Genomic DNA, 14045 nt, shown 5'->3' on the forward strand with positions numbered 1-14045 from the left:
GAATAGGGTGTTAAAAAAACCTTACAACAACCCAGTTCCTGTTTCTCTGTCCCCTCTCCACAGAACCCAGCTGCAGTGTACCCCTAGCAGAGACACCAACCCTCCTACTGCCCAGAGTCCAGCTATGGGGCACCCCCCCAGACACCCACACCTACCCCACAGGGCACCTCCCATTTCAGACATTCATATGCACTCCTACCCCCAGAGCCCAGCTGTGGGACCCCCAGCCCAGACACTTGCACCCCCAGAACCCAGGGATCCAGAGGAAGAGACAGCCTGGTAATGGGTCTGGGCTTCTATGGAGTTTCCTGCATGCCGCCTCCTTCCTTCAGGGCATGCTGGGAACCCTCCAGCTCCCTCTGTCTTCTCCCAACAGTGTCTTCTATTTGCGAGCTGGGCTTTGCTGGGTCCAGCACCCACTAGTTGTAGCCAGCAGCTCTGCAGCCCATTTCTGTAGGGAGAAGAGAAAATTCTGCGCAGAACATTAATTTCTGCACAAATTCAGCAGTGGCACAGAATTCCCCCAGGAGCCCTACATGGAGCAATTTGAGATGTGGTGATAGGGAGGCTGGAAGCATGCAGATTTCACACCAAGGCAAACCCCTCTTTGCCAAGATTTGTTACCATGATACTCAGGAACACTCTGCTACATTCCCATCTCTCGGGATGGCGCCCAAGGAATCCCCTCTCCGTGTCTCGTTCCAGATCGCCAGCCATCTTCCACACAGGGACCACCTGATTCTCCTATATCTGGGACCACCCGCCCTGAGGGGACAGCCTCTGTGCCGACAGGTGAGGGGATCTCTGCTCACTGAGAGTCTGGGGAATTCCAGTCGCTCTGGGTATGAAAGCCTGGGGGCACCCAGGCTGGCTGGGCCAGTGACCTGAGCAGGAGGCTGGGGATAACGTTTGGTGTCTGCAGGAGAGAGCCAGGTGGATTGGTTCGGCAGGGGGCATCACCCCCATCCTGGGCTAAAGGCAGGGAGCTCTCTCAGGGATTTTCAAGCAGGGGTAGCAGCAACGGGGCTTTCCCGTGCCTGCCCCAGCAGCTGGGGTGTCTCTGCTCAAGTGGTGGGGCTGGCCCCACTGTGCTCTTCATTTCCTGCTGCACACAGAGACACCCACTCGCTGGGGGCCACTGGATCCGTGGGGCTGGGAGTTAATACCCCAGTGAGAAGCATGGGGCAGATTCCTCCCTGTGACACACCCAGGTACAATCTAGACTAATGAGCAGTTGGGCCACCATTGCCCTGCAACCTTGAGTGCCTTACGAGGCCTTGCTGAAGGAGCTCCCAGCTGCCCTGCTCACAAACAGCCACCAGTGGGCAAGCCACATAGTGTGGGGGTGTGTGTAACTGCAGCCTGTCAGCCACACTTGGGTTACACTCGCTTTCATCAGCCTTGGGGATGCTGTGTGGTGATGCAACCCCCCCCCCCCAGTCCTAGATTCCCCCCCCCCAGAAATGTATGTCCTGTACTTCCCAGCAAGTTTATATAAAGTCCATTAGATCCTTAATAGAAATAATATACATACAACTTGCCACCCCCAATGGCGTTTCCCAGACCCTTCAATTTCACCACACTGGATTAGATAAAACAAGTTTAACTAACTACAAAGAGATTTTTAAGCAAGTACAAATCATGAGGTAAGAAAGTCAGAAATGGTTACAAGAAAAAAAGGCTAAAAACACAACTGGTGCCTAACTTAACAAATTGTGTTAAACTCAAAGCCAAGTTTTCTCATCACGTGCCATCAGCAGTCTGACTGACCAAACGTCTTGGGTCAGGACCCCTTCTCCCAGAATCCAAGGAATGCTTCCTTTTATTGTTTCAGGTGCCATGAATGTGATGAGCAGTGAGAGAGATAGGGGTGCCTTGGGGTGATTGTCCCTCCTTTTTATATTTTCAGTCCCCCTCTTGAAAAACCTTTCCAGCTGGGTACCAGGGACAAAAAGTCTAGGGGAAGGATGTTCCTTGCTGCTTTTTCTCCCGTCTGAGCTTCCTTTGTTTCCCTTCCTCCTTGATGACTCTATTTACTGTGTAAATGAAAATTAAGCAGAACACACATTCTTTTGCTTAAGCCAGACCTGTTTGCCCATCTCAGTTTGGAACATGTGTTAACACCAGCAGGTGGTGGGGAAATCTTAAAACTTCACATCACAGTGTTGCCACAAATATTTTACCAGGAAAATGATGACGGGCACATTGAATTTTCAAATGATACCTCCCAAGGCATACTTTGTACAAAGATTATTACAATAGTGTGTAGGGTGTGGACAGGGCTACATTCTGTCCATATGTCCCCACCCCAACACAGACAGTGATTGTTTCAGGCTCTCTGCAGACTCAAGCTCTTGCTGAGATGCCACAAAGCAAGAAAGAGTTGCTGATGAGGAGAACAACAAGAAAGAAAATTAAGACCAAGAAAAGAAACAAATTGAGGAAAAGAGGCAAAGTCCAGAGACAAAACTGGACAGAGAACAGGAGGGATGGTGGTGGCTTGGCATGATCTGGGACAAGGAGAAAACTGGGTGGGTGTTTCTCTGTTGATCCATAGCAATGGGAGCTGCTGCTGGCCTAATGCCCGTCTCACTCTGTTTGATTGCAGGGCTCATGGACTTTCAACTGGCATTGGTAATAGTGGTGGGGATAGCGATAGCGATAGTGGTGGTGATAGTGTTGAAGAAATCTGTGCAGTCCCAGTGCTGCAGAAGAAGGCAAAGCTCTGAGCTTCCAGCAAGCAACACCGAAGCGTTCCAGCCTCTTCCCACCCAGACAAACGAACATCAAGTAGATCAGGTCATGCAGGAGCAAGGACCTATTGGTGAAGGGCAGGGCCCAGGAGGACAAAGTGTCTGAAGGGGTGAGCGACCCTTCTCTCCTCCAGAGGCAGGTACCAATTGCTCTGCCAAGACCCCAGGATTCTGCCATGTCCCTGCAGCAGCTCCTCTGACTCTGAGCAATCAGGAGGGTGATCTAATGGGTAAAGCATTGGTCTGGGACTCCCTGAGTGACCCTGGGCCAGGCACTGCATCTACCCTGTGCCTGTGAAATAAGGGTGACCCTACCTGTGGGTGAGGTGCTCAGACACTGCAGTGATAAGGGCCACATCAGTGGCTATGCAGAGAGAAGGTTCCCAGAGATCGGAATCAGGCACTGGCCCCATTGGCTGTAGTGGGGTCTTTCTGGCTCTATGCTAGTGTGAGAGCAGAATCTGGTTTGTGGTCAGTGTTTGTCTTGGAGCATTAAACCACTGTAGTGTTGCTCACCAGTCGTGAGCATAATAGGAATAATCATCTTTGTACTGTAACTCCTTTACAGTAAATCAAGCAACAACCTTTTTCTTGTGGATAAGAAAGCAGTATGCTACCAAGCACATGTAAAACAGTCTTCAACACAGGTCTAAGTGTCTACCTCAGGCCTCAGCCTTTCCTGGCTGGAACGGGACTGCACGCCATAGCTGACCAAAACTTGGAGGTGACAGCTCGTGCTTCAGTTTCCCGATCTGTAAAATGCTGACCTCCTCTGTGAAATGTTTGAGATCAACTGAGAAAAAATGCTGTATAAGAGCCAGACATTTCTTGTTATTCAGTATTAACAAATCTAAAAACTATTGTTCTTCAGAACACATTTTTTAAGACCTATGGATTTTATACAATTGAATAATTTTTTTTAAAATCCAGAAACCTATTTTCCAACAGTATCCATAGAACTACTGAAATGAGTTTCTATCTGGGACAGTATTTTGTTAAATTAATGTCTGGTCTGCCATTTATGCTACGCAATTTTTTTTTTAAAAAAAGCCATGACACTGTTTTGATGTGGCAAATGGATGTATTCTAGGTGCTATATTTAATATATTTTGTCCATAAGTTATTGCACTTTAATATGTTCATTCCCTCTTTTCTAACTGTATTACTTTTAATTCCTACTTTTCTACAATTTTAATAAACTATTTATTACATTTTTCTATTGCATTTAAACAAATGTTTGTTTCCCTGACTCTTACGCTAACAGCCAAACATATATATTTGCAATATGAACAGGGCCAGCTCTGGCTTCTTTGCCACCCCAAGCAGAAAAAAAAAAATGGCATGGCTGGAGCGGCAAAGCAGGGGAAAAAAACAAAACAAAAAACCCTACAGGGCAGCCGGAGCCAGGGTGCAGGGGGACTCCCTGTGCTGCAGCGTGCGTGCCCGGTCTAGTGGGAGGGAGAAGGAGGGAGCGGGGGGGGGGAGGAGAAAGAAGAGGGGTGGCCAGTGCTTCAGCGGGGCACTCGCCCTGCTTCCCTGACTGCTGCGCTGCCTGCCGGAAGGGCTCAGCGCTGCTCCGGTCAGCGGGGAGGGAAGGATGCGGGCTGCCCTGCTGAGTTTGCTGCAGGGCGCTCCCCTCCTCCGCCCCCTACAGGGTGGCTAGATCGGGGAACCAAAATAAACACCAAAAAACCTGCCATGCTGCCCTAGGTTTGGGCAGAATGCCACCGCCTAGAATATGCCGCCCCAAGCACGAGCTTGCTTGGCTGGTGCCTGGAGCCGGCCCTGAATATGAAGAATGAGCTTCAAAATAAAATGTTTTACAATGTGTCAGTTCTTTTCTCCATGACAAAAGAAATATTGATAAAATCATGTCTACCTGAAAATGAATTAGAGCTGTTTGAAAAATAGAAAACTTCTTTGTGAAAAATGTTGAAGTTGGCTTTGTTTCAAAATGGACCCATTTAAAAAAAAAAAAAATAAACTACTGACCAGATATCAGGTTTTTGGTACATGGAATTCACATAAGCGCTTTACAGCGCTCAGACTTGCTGAACTCGAGGGTGTGTGATTTTTCACACCCATGAGCGAGCAAGTTACCACGCTTTAATTTGCCCGTGTAGACAAGGCCTTAGACTGATATGCCAGTGTAACTATAACTCCCTTATTCCAGAATAAGAGTGTCCACACAGGAGTTATGTCAGTAAATTGGTTTAAACTCACACCTTAGCTTATACCAGGGGAACGTTCCTGTGCAAAGAAGTTTTAATTCAACTGTTGTCACACCTGTAAAAGGCACATTGACATGTCTACACAGGGCTACTAGCATGTGCTAGTTAGTGAACATCACACTTTATATCCTAGTCAACACAAGGCCTTAGCGTAGTGTTTTCAAAAGCACTTGGCATTGGCCTCCTATTAAACTACTGCGAGGAAACAGTATTTCTTGAAGGGAGATGTGGAACTCACTTGTGTGTGAACCAGCCAGGTAGATTATTAAGCAGGGCCTGGCTGGGTTTATAACTGTGGGTGCTATTTATAGTTGTGATCAAGCCAAACTAAGGAGGCAGTCAGTGTTTATGCTGGAAACTATTCACGCCTGAGTGGGTCAGGAGGGAATCACTCCCTTTCTTACTGTATTGTCTCACTGCAGCATCCCCCATCAAACACTGTGAGGAAGGGAGCCAGGAAGAAGAGGTTTCTTCCTGAGTGAAGGCTCATGCAAAGTCCTGGTGCCTCACCGTGTGCTGGTGACTGGATACAAACTGGGGAAGAGAAAAACAATCCTCAAACAGGGCAGGGGTGAAAGGCCGGGTGGTCAAAAATTGTACATCAAAACGGCCTTTCAACTGACAATTGGGGGTTTCAACTTTATTTATTTTCAAAAAGTGGTGGCTTTGTGTGAAAATTTTCATTTCTTTTAGTAAAAAAAGTGAAAGTCCATAAAAACCACTGTTCTGATTTGGAAATGCTGCTGCCACAGGCGGCCTGGGAGTTGTTTAGTCATGTCAAGTCCCCTTTCTCCTCTAGGGGCTGACCTCCCCAGCTGGACTACATCTCCCATAATGCACCATGGCTGAGGCCTAGAATCATAGAATATCAGGGTTGGAAGGGACCTCAGGAGGTATCTAGTCCAAGCCCCTGGGTTTAGCAGGCCAATGCTCAAACCATTGAGCTATCCCTCCCCCTCAATAATGCATTGCCTCCACTCACTGAGGGGGTGTGGAGATGGTGGGGCATCATAGGAGAGGGACTGATGGTACATGTGCACCCCACACTCTTCTATGGGAGCAACAGGGGAGATGTGTCCCAGCAAGGGGCCATGGCCTAGCACCCTCCCAACCCACACACCCCACCTCGAGCAGGTCCTATTCCTGCTAATAGGGCAGGAGTGATATGCACCCCTCCCCCCGCACCGTTCATGGGAATGATGGGATGGGGCAATTGCTGCCACCTTCCTCCAGCCCATTCCCATCCAGTCAGCTGCAGCAATATCAGGCCCCAGCCTATCACAGTTCATGCAGAATGACATGTCCCATCCACTACATAGACAAAGCCTTGGTCACTGTGATGTTCTCCAGCACTCACCACCCCTACGCCCCAGTGATGTCCCACATTCTAGCCTGTCCCACAGAGTGACAAAAGCTGCCCCAGGGATCACTCACCTCTGCTACTATCAGCCCCAGGAGGCAGAGAACCAGGCCACTGAAGCCCAGCCGGACGGAGTTGCCAACACTGAGTCCTCCCCACGCTGCTCCTGCTGCAATTGAGGCCATTGGGAGCATCAGCAATGAAAGGGAGAGAGAGGTTCTAGCACAGGTGGGAGCAGAAGTCCTGGCTCCCAGCCCCAACCCACTAGACCAAGCTCCCTCATGCCCAAGCTGGAATGGAACCCAGGTGTCCTGACTTGGAGCTCCCCTGTTCTAACCACTAGACCCCACTCCCCTCCCAGAGCTGGGGAAAGAACCCAGGAGTCCTGGCTCCCACTAGATCCCATCCCCCCTTCCAGACCTAGCAAATAGAACCCAGCATCCTGACTCCCAGTTGAGAGCCCTTCTCATACATCCATTCCCCATCCCGCAGTCTAAATGCCCTCCTCCCCCCATGTGTTACCGTCTGTCACCGTCAGGTTCACGTCTGCAGAGGTCTCTCCGTTGGGGCCCTTCACTGTTACCCGGTAGGTGCCAGTGTCCTCACTCCGCAGGCCCTGCAGCACCAGGGAGCCGTTCTGCGGGGTCACGTCTGCCCGCTGCTTGTACTCTCGCGCCACGTCAAGCATGAGCTGGCAGGGGGACTCCCACCATCGGTGGGCAGCCCCCTGGCACCGATCCACTACGAACACCAGAATGGGACGGTTCCGTGAGGCAAAGTCCCACGAGATGTAGAAGTATTCCCAGGCCGGGTCCAGGGAGCGGATGGAGATGGGCAGCAGGGCTGTGGCATTGCGGCTGGCATGGACCTGGGCCACATGGGGGACTATGGAGAGTTTGGATGAGGCACCTGAGTGGGGGAGAAAAAACAGGGAAGGATCCCAGAGTTACAGGGGATTTAAGGCTGGATCAGCAGCCCTGGGAGAGCATGGGGTGTCACACACTGACACAAGGATCAAATCAGCCTGGGAGGCCTCTGTGTGTCCCCAGGGCACCTGTAACAGACGCCGTCTTGGCTGACACCAGGGATTGCACCGGAGCCCTCCTGTGCTAAAGAGCCTGGCTCAGGAGGTTGGACTGAAGCAGACTCATAGCATCTGTGGATGAGATGTGGAATGGGGGGATGACACATAACCCCGACCCAATGGGTTACATCAGTTCCCTGGAGAGGTGAGATTCCTCCCACCCACCCACCCCCCATGTCCAATGGGCCTCAGCATGCCCTTGAGGCAGCACTGGTGAGGCCACACCTGGAGTACTGTGTCCAGTTTTGGGCCCCCCACTACAGAAGGGATGTGGACAAATTGGGGAGAGTCCAGCAGAGGGCGACAAAAATGATTAGGGGGCTGGGGCACCTGATTTATGAGGAGAGGCTGAGGGAACTGGGATTGTTTAGCCTGCAGAAGAGAAGAATGAGGGGGGATTTGATAGCTGCCTTCAACTACCTGAAGGGGGTTCCAAAGAGGATGGATCTAGACTGTTCTCAGCAGTGGCAGATGACAGAACAAGGAGCAATGGTCTCAAGTTGCAGTGGGGGAGGTCTAGGTTGGATATTAGGAAACACTATTTCACTAGGAGGATGGTGAAGCACTGGAATCGGTTACCTAGGGAGGTGCTGGAATCTCCTTCCTTAGAGGTTTTTAAGGTCAGGCTTGACAAAGCCTGGCTGGGATGATTAAGTTGGGGATTGGTCCTGCTTTAAGTAGGGGGTTGGTCCTGCTTTAAGTAGGGGATTGCACTTGATGCCTTCCTGAGGTCTCTTCCAACCCTAATCTTCTGTGATTCTATGAGAGACCAGCCATATGTAGGTTGCCAACTTTCTGACTGCAGAAAATGGAACACCCTTGCCCGCCACTGCACCCTTGCCCTGCCCCTTCCCTTAGGCCCCACATCCTGCTCACTCCATTCCCCCCTCCCTTCGTTGCTCGCTCTCCCCACCCTCACTCATTTTCACCAGGCTGAGGCAGGGGGGTTGGTGGCTGGTGGGGGAGTGAGGGCTCCAGCTGGGGCTGTGGGGTGGGGCTGGGGATGAGGATTTGGGGTGCGGGACGGGCTCAGGGCTAAGGCAGGGGTTTGGCATGCGGGGGTGAGGGGTCCAGTGGGCGGTGTGGGCCCTGGGGTGGGGCTGGGGATGAGGCGTGAGGGGGGAAGGAGGGGGCTCTGCACTGGGGCCAAGGGGTTTGGAGTGTAGGAGGGGGCATAGGGCCTGGGCATTGTGGTGTGGGAGGAGGGAGGGTGCTGGCTCTGGGAGGGAGTTTGGGTGCAGGGGGGGTCTCAGGGCTGGGGCAGGGGATTGGGGTGCAGGGAGAGGCGTAGGCAGTGCTTACTTCAGGTGGCTCCTAGGCAGTTCCCAGCTAATGGGAGCTGTGGAGCTGGCACTGGGGGCAGGGCTCTGGTCCCTGCGCTTACGAGCTGGACATGCCAGCTGCTTCCGGGAACTGCCGACCAGACTTTTAACAGCGGTGCTGACTGGAGCCTGCTCCAAGGCCCCTTTTCAACCAGCCGTTCTGGTTGAAAACTGGACATCTGGCAACCCTAGCCCTATGGCTGAGAAGGGAACCCCCTCCATGGCCCATTCAGGCCTCTAGGCTGCCAAGGAGGGGGCTGTAGTGAGCTATTCTGGCCCTTCAAGGACAGTCTTACAGATTTTGGCAAGGAATTCTGGGAGTTGTAGTAACCAGAGGAACTATGAGGCTGAGAGCAAAGCCTTCTGGGAAGTCAGGGGGCAGGATATAGAGGATAAAAGAAGCAGCCCACTGTGAGTAGCATCATGCACTGAGCTGTTGCATGGAGAAAAGCAGGGTCCTGTGGAGAGGCCTGTGGAAGCAGGAGGCCTATGGGATGGTTGGCCCAGTGAGCAAGGGCAGGGAGTAGCTTTGCAGAAGAAAATCAATCCGGGCTGTTTGAGAGTGGAGCAGGCTGCATGTGAGCTGAGGGGCAGAGCCTAAGGCAAAGGGATGACATGTTACCCTTCATGTCTCTAGCTAGTTTGATCTCATTTTGTGCTTTGGCCTTTCTAATGTTGCCCTTACAGACTTGTGTGATTTGTTTATATTCATCCTTTGTCATTTGACCTAGTTTCCACTTTTTGTAGGACTCTTTCTTGCTTTTAAGATAATTGAAGATCTCCGGGTTAAGCCAGAGTGGTCTCTTGTCATGCTTCCTATCTTTCCTATGCAGTAGTATAGTTTGCTCTTGCGCCCTTAATAATGTCTCTTTGAAAAACTGCCAACTGTCTTCAGTTGGTTTTCCCCTGAGACTCGCTTCCCATGGGATCTTACCTACCAACTCCCTGAGTTTGCTAAAGTCTGGCTTGTTGAAATCCATCATCTTTATTTTGCCATTTTCCCTCCTACCATTCCTTAGAATCATGAACTCGACCGTTTCATGATCCCTGTCACCCAAGCTGTCTTCCACTTTCAAATTCTCAACCAGTTCCTCCCTGTTTGTCAAAATCAAATCTAGAACAGCCTCTCCAATTGTCTCCAATACATTCCAAGAGCTTATCGGACAATCTGTGCCCTGCTGTGTTGTTTTCCTGACAGATGTCTGGGTAGTTGAAGTCCCCCATCACCACCAAGTCCTGTGCTTTGGATGATTTTGTTAGTTATTTAAAAAAAGCCTCATCTACCTCTTCTTCCTGTTTAGGTGGTCTGTAGCAGACCACATGACTAAGTGTTGCTAACTCCTAATACAGGAGCTAGTAAGGGGAGTATGTTATTACAGATATCACTTAGAGAGAGGTCATTTTCCTGACCACAACCACCTACTAACAGTACGTCTCACTACCATGATTTGGGGGATGGTTGAGTTCACACCTTTGCCGCTGCTGTTGTACTTTGGCTGAAGGTAGTTTTGTGCAAGGCTAGGTTCATGCCACGACATAGATTAAACAGATCATCCTGGCTGTGAAAACAAGATCACTTGATGTCTCATATTTGTAATGAAAGTCATTGGAATCCTGTAGAAAATTGCAAGAGAAGTGACAGAATGTCCCCACAATCACAGCACCTCCAGTTTCCCCAGTGGATCTGTTTGTTATGTGTGTAACAAGCAATTTAGATCTGGGGAGATGTGTGTGGGGGGGAGGGGGTCAAACCTCATGCTTCAGGGCATAAACTGGTCATAAACTGGTCCAATATGTGAGTCAGGAAGGAAACTCTTTGCCCCATGTAGAGCATTGCTCAACTGGCCTAGTGCGTTATGGATTGGCACTGACAATGGGATATTATACTAGATGGAATAGGGGACTACTACAGCAGGGGCTGGGGTACTGGACTACCTGGACCGTTCGTATTTTCATCTTGTCCCGGGGGTGAGGCTGGAGCACCGCGATTCTAGAACTGTAGAATGAGAGGTGGAACTGGAGATAAAGGGTCAGATTTCAGGACGGAGCAAATATGCTTCGACACCAGGGTCTCAGGAAGGCAAGATGCTGCTACCAGACAGGCACAGCCCTCAGCAAGTGAGCCTGGCCCCTGTGCATGTGCAGTAAAGATCTCTGTCCTACAACTCTGCCCGCTGCATTGCTTGGTGCTAAGGAAATCAGAACTGTGCCGATTTCCTGCCAGAACAAGACCGGAAGAAGAGCTCTGTGTGGCTCGAAAACTTGTCTCTCTCCTCAACAGAGGTTGGTCCAATAAAAGATATGGCCTCACCCACCTTGTCTCTAATACCCTGGGACCAACCCGGCTACAAAGACTCTGCAAACGATCTCCTGAGAGGCTAGTTCAGAGAAAAGCAGCAAAAACAATGGCTCCTAAACAGTCCTGCAATATAAACAATAATGAAGGGGGTGGGGCAGATACCTTGGAAGAGATTAAGAGCTAAATCCATCTTGGATGGCTCAATGGGGATCCTGTATGACCATGGTCAAGTCACAGTTGGAGATCAGGAGTGACTCCATAAATGACATTTCCTAAATCAACTGTGTGGACTAGTTCTCTCTCTCTCTCTCTCTCTCTCTCTCTCTCTCTCTCTCTCACACACACACACACACACACACACACACACACACACAATCTGTTTTAAGATTTAGAAAAGGCTTTATAAGTCACACAAAGTGGGGTTTAGAGCTCTTTATGTGGGATCTGGTTTTGTTTGTTTTTTCTCCCCCAAAGAAAGAACCATTCATGTAAAACATCAAATAATTGGACAAAGCTTCATTTTCACTGGGAGTCTGACCCAAAGCAATCTCGGGAGAGTTACTCCAAGGCAGAAGTGACAGCTGGCTATTAGCTATCTAACCCCGACCGGCAGGCCATGGGAGCTGGGTGTCTAACGACTCTATAGGGCTTTACAAATCAAACCTTTCAGTTGCTGGATAACCACAGGCTACAGCACAAGTTGGGCCAGGTTCTCAGCTGCTGTGACCTGGTGTATCCCCACTGACTCCCGTAGAGCATCTGAGTTACACCAGCCGGGGATCTGGCCCCATTGACGCCAGTGAAGCTGTGCAGATTCACACCAGCTGGAGACCTGGCCAGCAGTGCAAAACCACGTGCTGTGAGGAATGCCTGGTACAAAGCTACTGGGCCACGCTGGGACCTGGCAATCTGTCAGCAGCATGGGAGTGCTGTGGCCCAGTTTTCTTTGCTAGCCACACCACCGACGGGTCAGTGTTGTGAGGGGAAATTAGATCCTGACTCTCTAAAGCCAGTTAGGTAGAAGGCAAAAAGAAGTAGGAAGGAAGGTGGAATATTTGGGGTCGGGGAAGAGATGGACACACTGGAATGGGGCTGCATAACCAGCACCTTGGGTGGAGGGGTCACAACAGGACTTACAGGTGCCTAAAGTGGCAGTGAGGCAGCTGGCATTCACAGAAAACTGTGACGGTTTATACTATTATGTTCACCCCTTTTACAAGATTATGATAAATTTTGTACAACGTATGCCTTGTGAGATAGCATTTGAAAAGTCATAATCTACTGAACATCATTATCCTGTTGAAATAAATATATAACAACACTATATGTGAAGTTATGAGATTCTACTGTACAATTATTATTGAAATATGCTGTAATTCTGGGTAACACCCACAAGCCAGTTGTTCAGAGACAAAGACACACTGGCTCCAGCTATCACTGCTTAAGCTGTCATTCTCCAGCAGTGGGGGAAGGTGTGAATAAGAAATGTACATTTCATCACAGGAACGGTTCAGCTTTCACGTCCACAAGAGAAACTGCTTGTTGCCTGCACCCCAGCTGGGGTAATTCTCAAAGAGGGGAGAGTGATATGAGAATGAGAGACAGTGGCCTCCACCTCACCTTTCTCTCCTTCCATCTCTGCTCACAGCAGCAACAATGCTCAAAAGACAAAAAAAAGCATAATTGAACTTAGGGAGCAGTGGTCCTATCTGGGAGGCTTTTCTGCTAGTACAGACTGCTGTAGTATATGGTGAGACAAAGCCTTTTGCTTTCAAGTTCACTTAGCTTGGTAAGTTACGTGTTAGCTTGCGTTTTTATCTTTTATTTCTTTTGGAATGAAACCTGACTTTTACACATCAACCCTTGTAATTAGGGCTGACGAATAATTGCAGTTAACTCACGTGATTAACTCAAAAAATTAATCACATTTAATTGCAGTTTTAATCACACTGTTAAACAATAGAATATCAATTGAAATTTATTAAATATTTTGGATGTTTTTCTACATTTTTCAAATATATTTTATTTCAATTACAACACAGAATACAAAATGTACAGTGCTCACTTTATATTACAAATATTTGCACTGTAAAAATGATAAAAGATACAGTATTTTTCACTCATACAAGTACTGAAGTGTAATCTCTTTATCGTGAAAGCACAACTCACAAATGTAGATTTTTTTTGTTACATAACTGCACTCAAAAACAAAACAATGTAAAACTTCAGAGCCTACAAGTCCACTCAGTCCTACTTCTTGTTCAGCCAGTCACTAAGACAAACAAGTTTGTTTATGTTTACAGGAGATAATGCTGCCTGCTTAATATTTACAATGTCACCTGAAAGTGAGAACAGACATTTGCATGGTACTGTTGTTGCCAGCGTTGCAAGGTATTTACGTGCCAGATATGCTAAACATTTGTATGCCACTTCATGCTTCGGCCACCATTCTAGAGGACATGCTTCCATGCTGATGTTAAAAAATAATGTGTTAAAAATTCGTGACTGAACTCCTTGGGGGAGAATTATATGTCTCCTGCTCTGTTTTATCCACCTTCTGCCATGTATTTCATATTATAGCTGTCTCAGACAATGACCCAGCACATGTTGTTTGTTTTAAGAAGACTTTCACTGCAGATTTGACAAAATGCAAAGAAGGTACCAATGTGAGATTTCTAAAGATAGCTACAGCACTTGACCCAAGGTTTAAGAATCTGAAGTGCCTTTGAAAATCTGAGAGGGATGGGGTCTGGAGCATGCTTTCAGAAGTCTTAAAAGAGGAACGCTCCAATGTGGAAACTACAGAACCCAAACCACCAAAAAAGAAAATCAACCTTCTGCTGGTAGCATCTGACTCAGATAGTGAAAATGAATATGCTTCCATCTGCACTGCTTTGGATCATTATTGAACCCGGCATCAGCATGGACGCATTTCCTCTGGAATTGTGGTTGAAGCATGACGGAACATATGACGCTTTAGCGCACCTGACACATAA

The sequence above is a fragment of the Mauremys reevesii genome, unplaced genomic scaffold (genome assembly GCF_016161935.1).
Source record: "Mauremys reevesii isolate NIE-2019 unplaced genomic scaffold, ASM1616193v1 Contig12, whole genome shotgun sequence".
In the NCBI taxonomy this organism is placed as follows: Eukaryota; Metazoa; Chordata; order Testudines; family Geoemydidae; genus Mauremys; species Mauremys reevesii.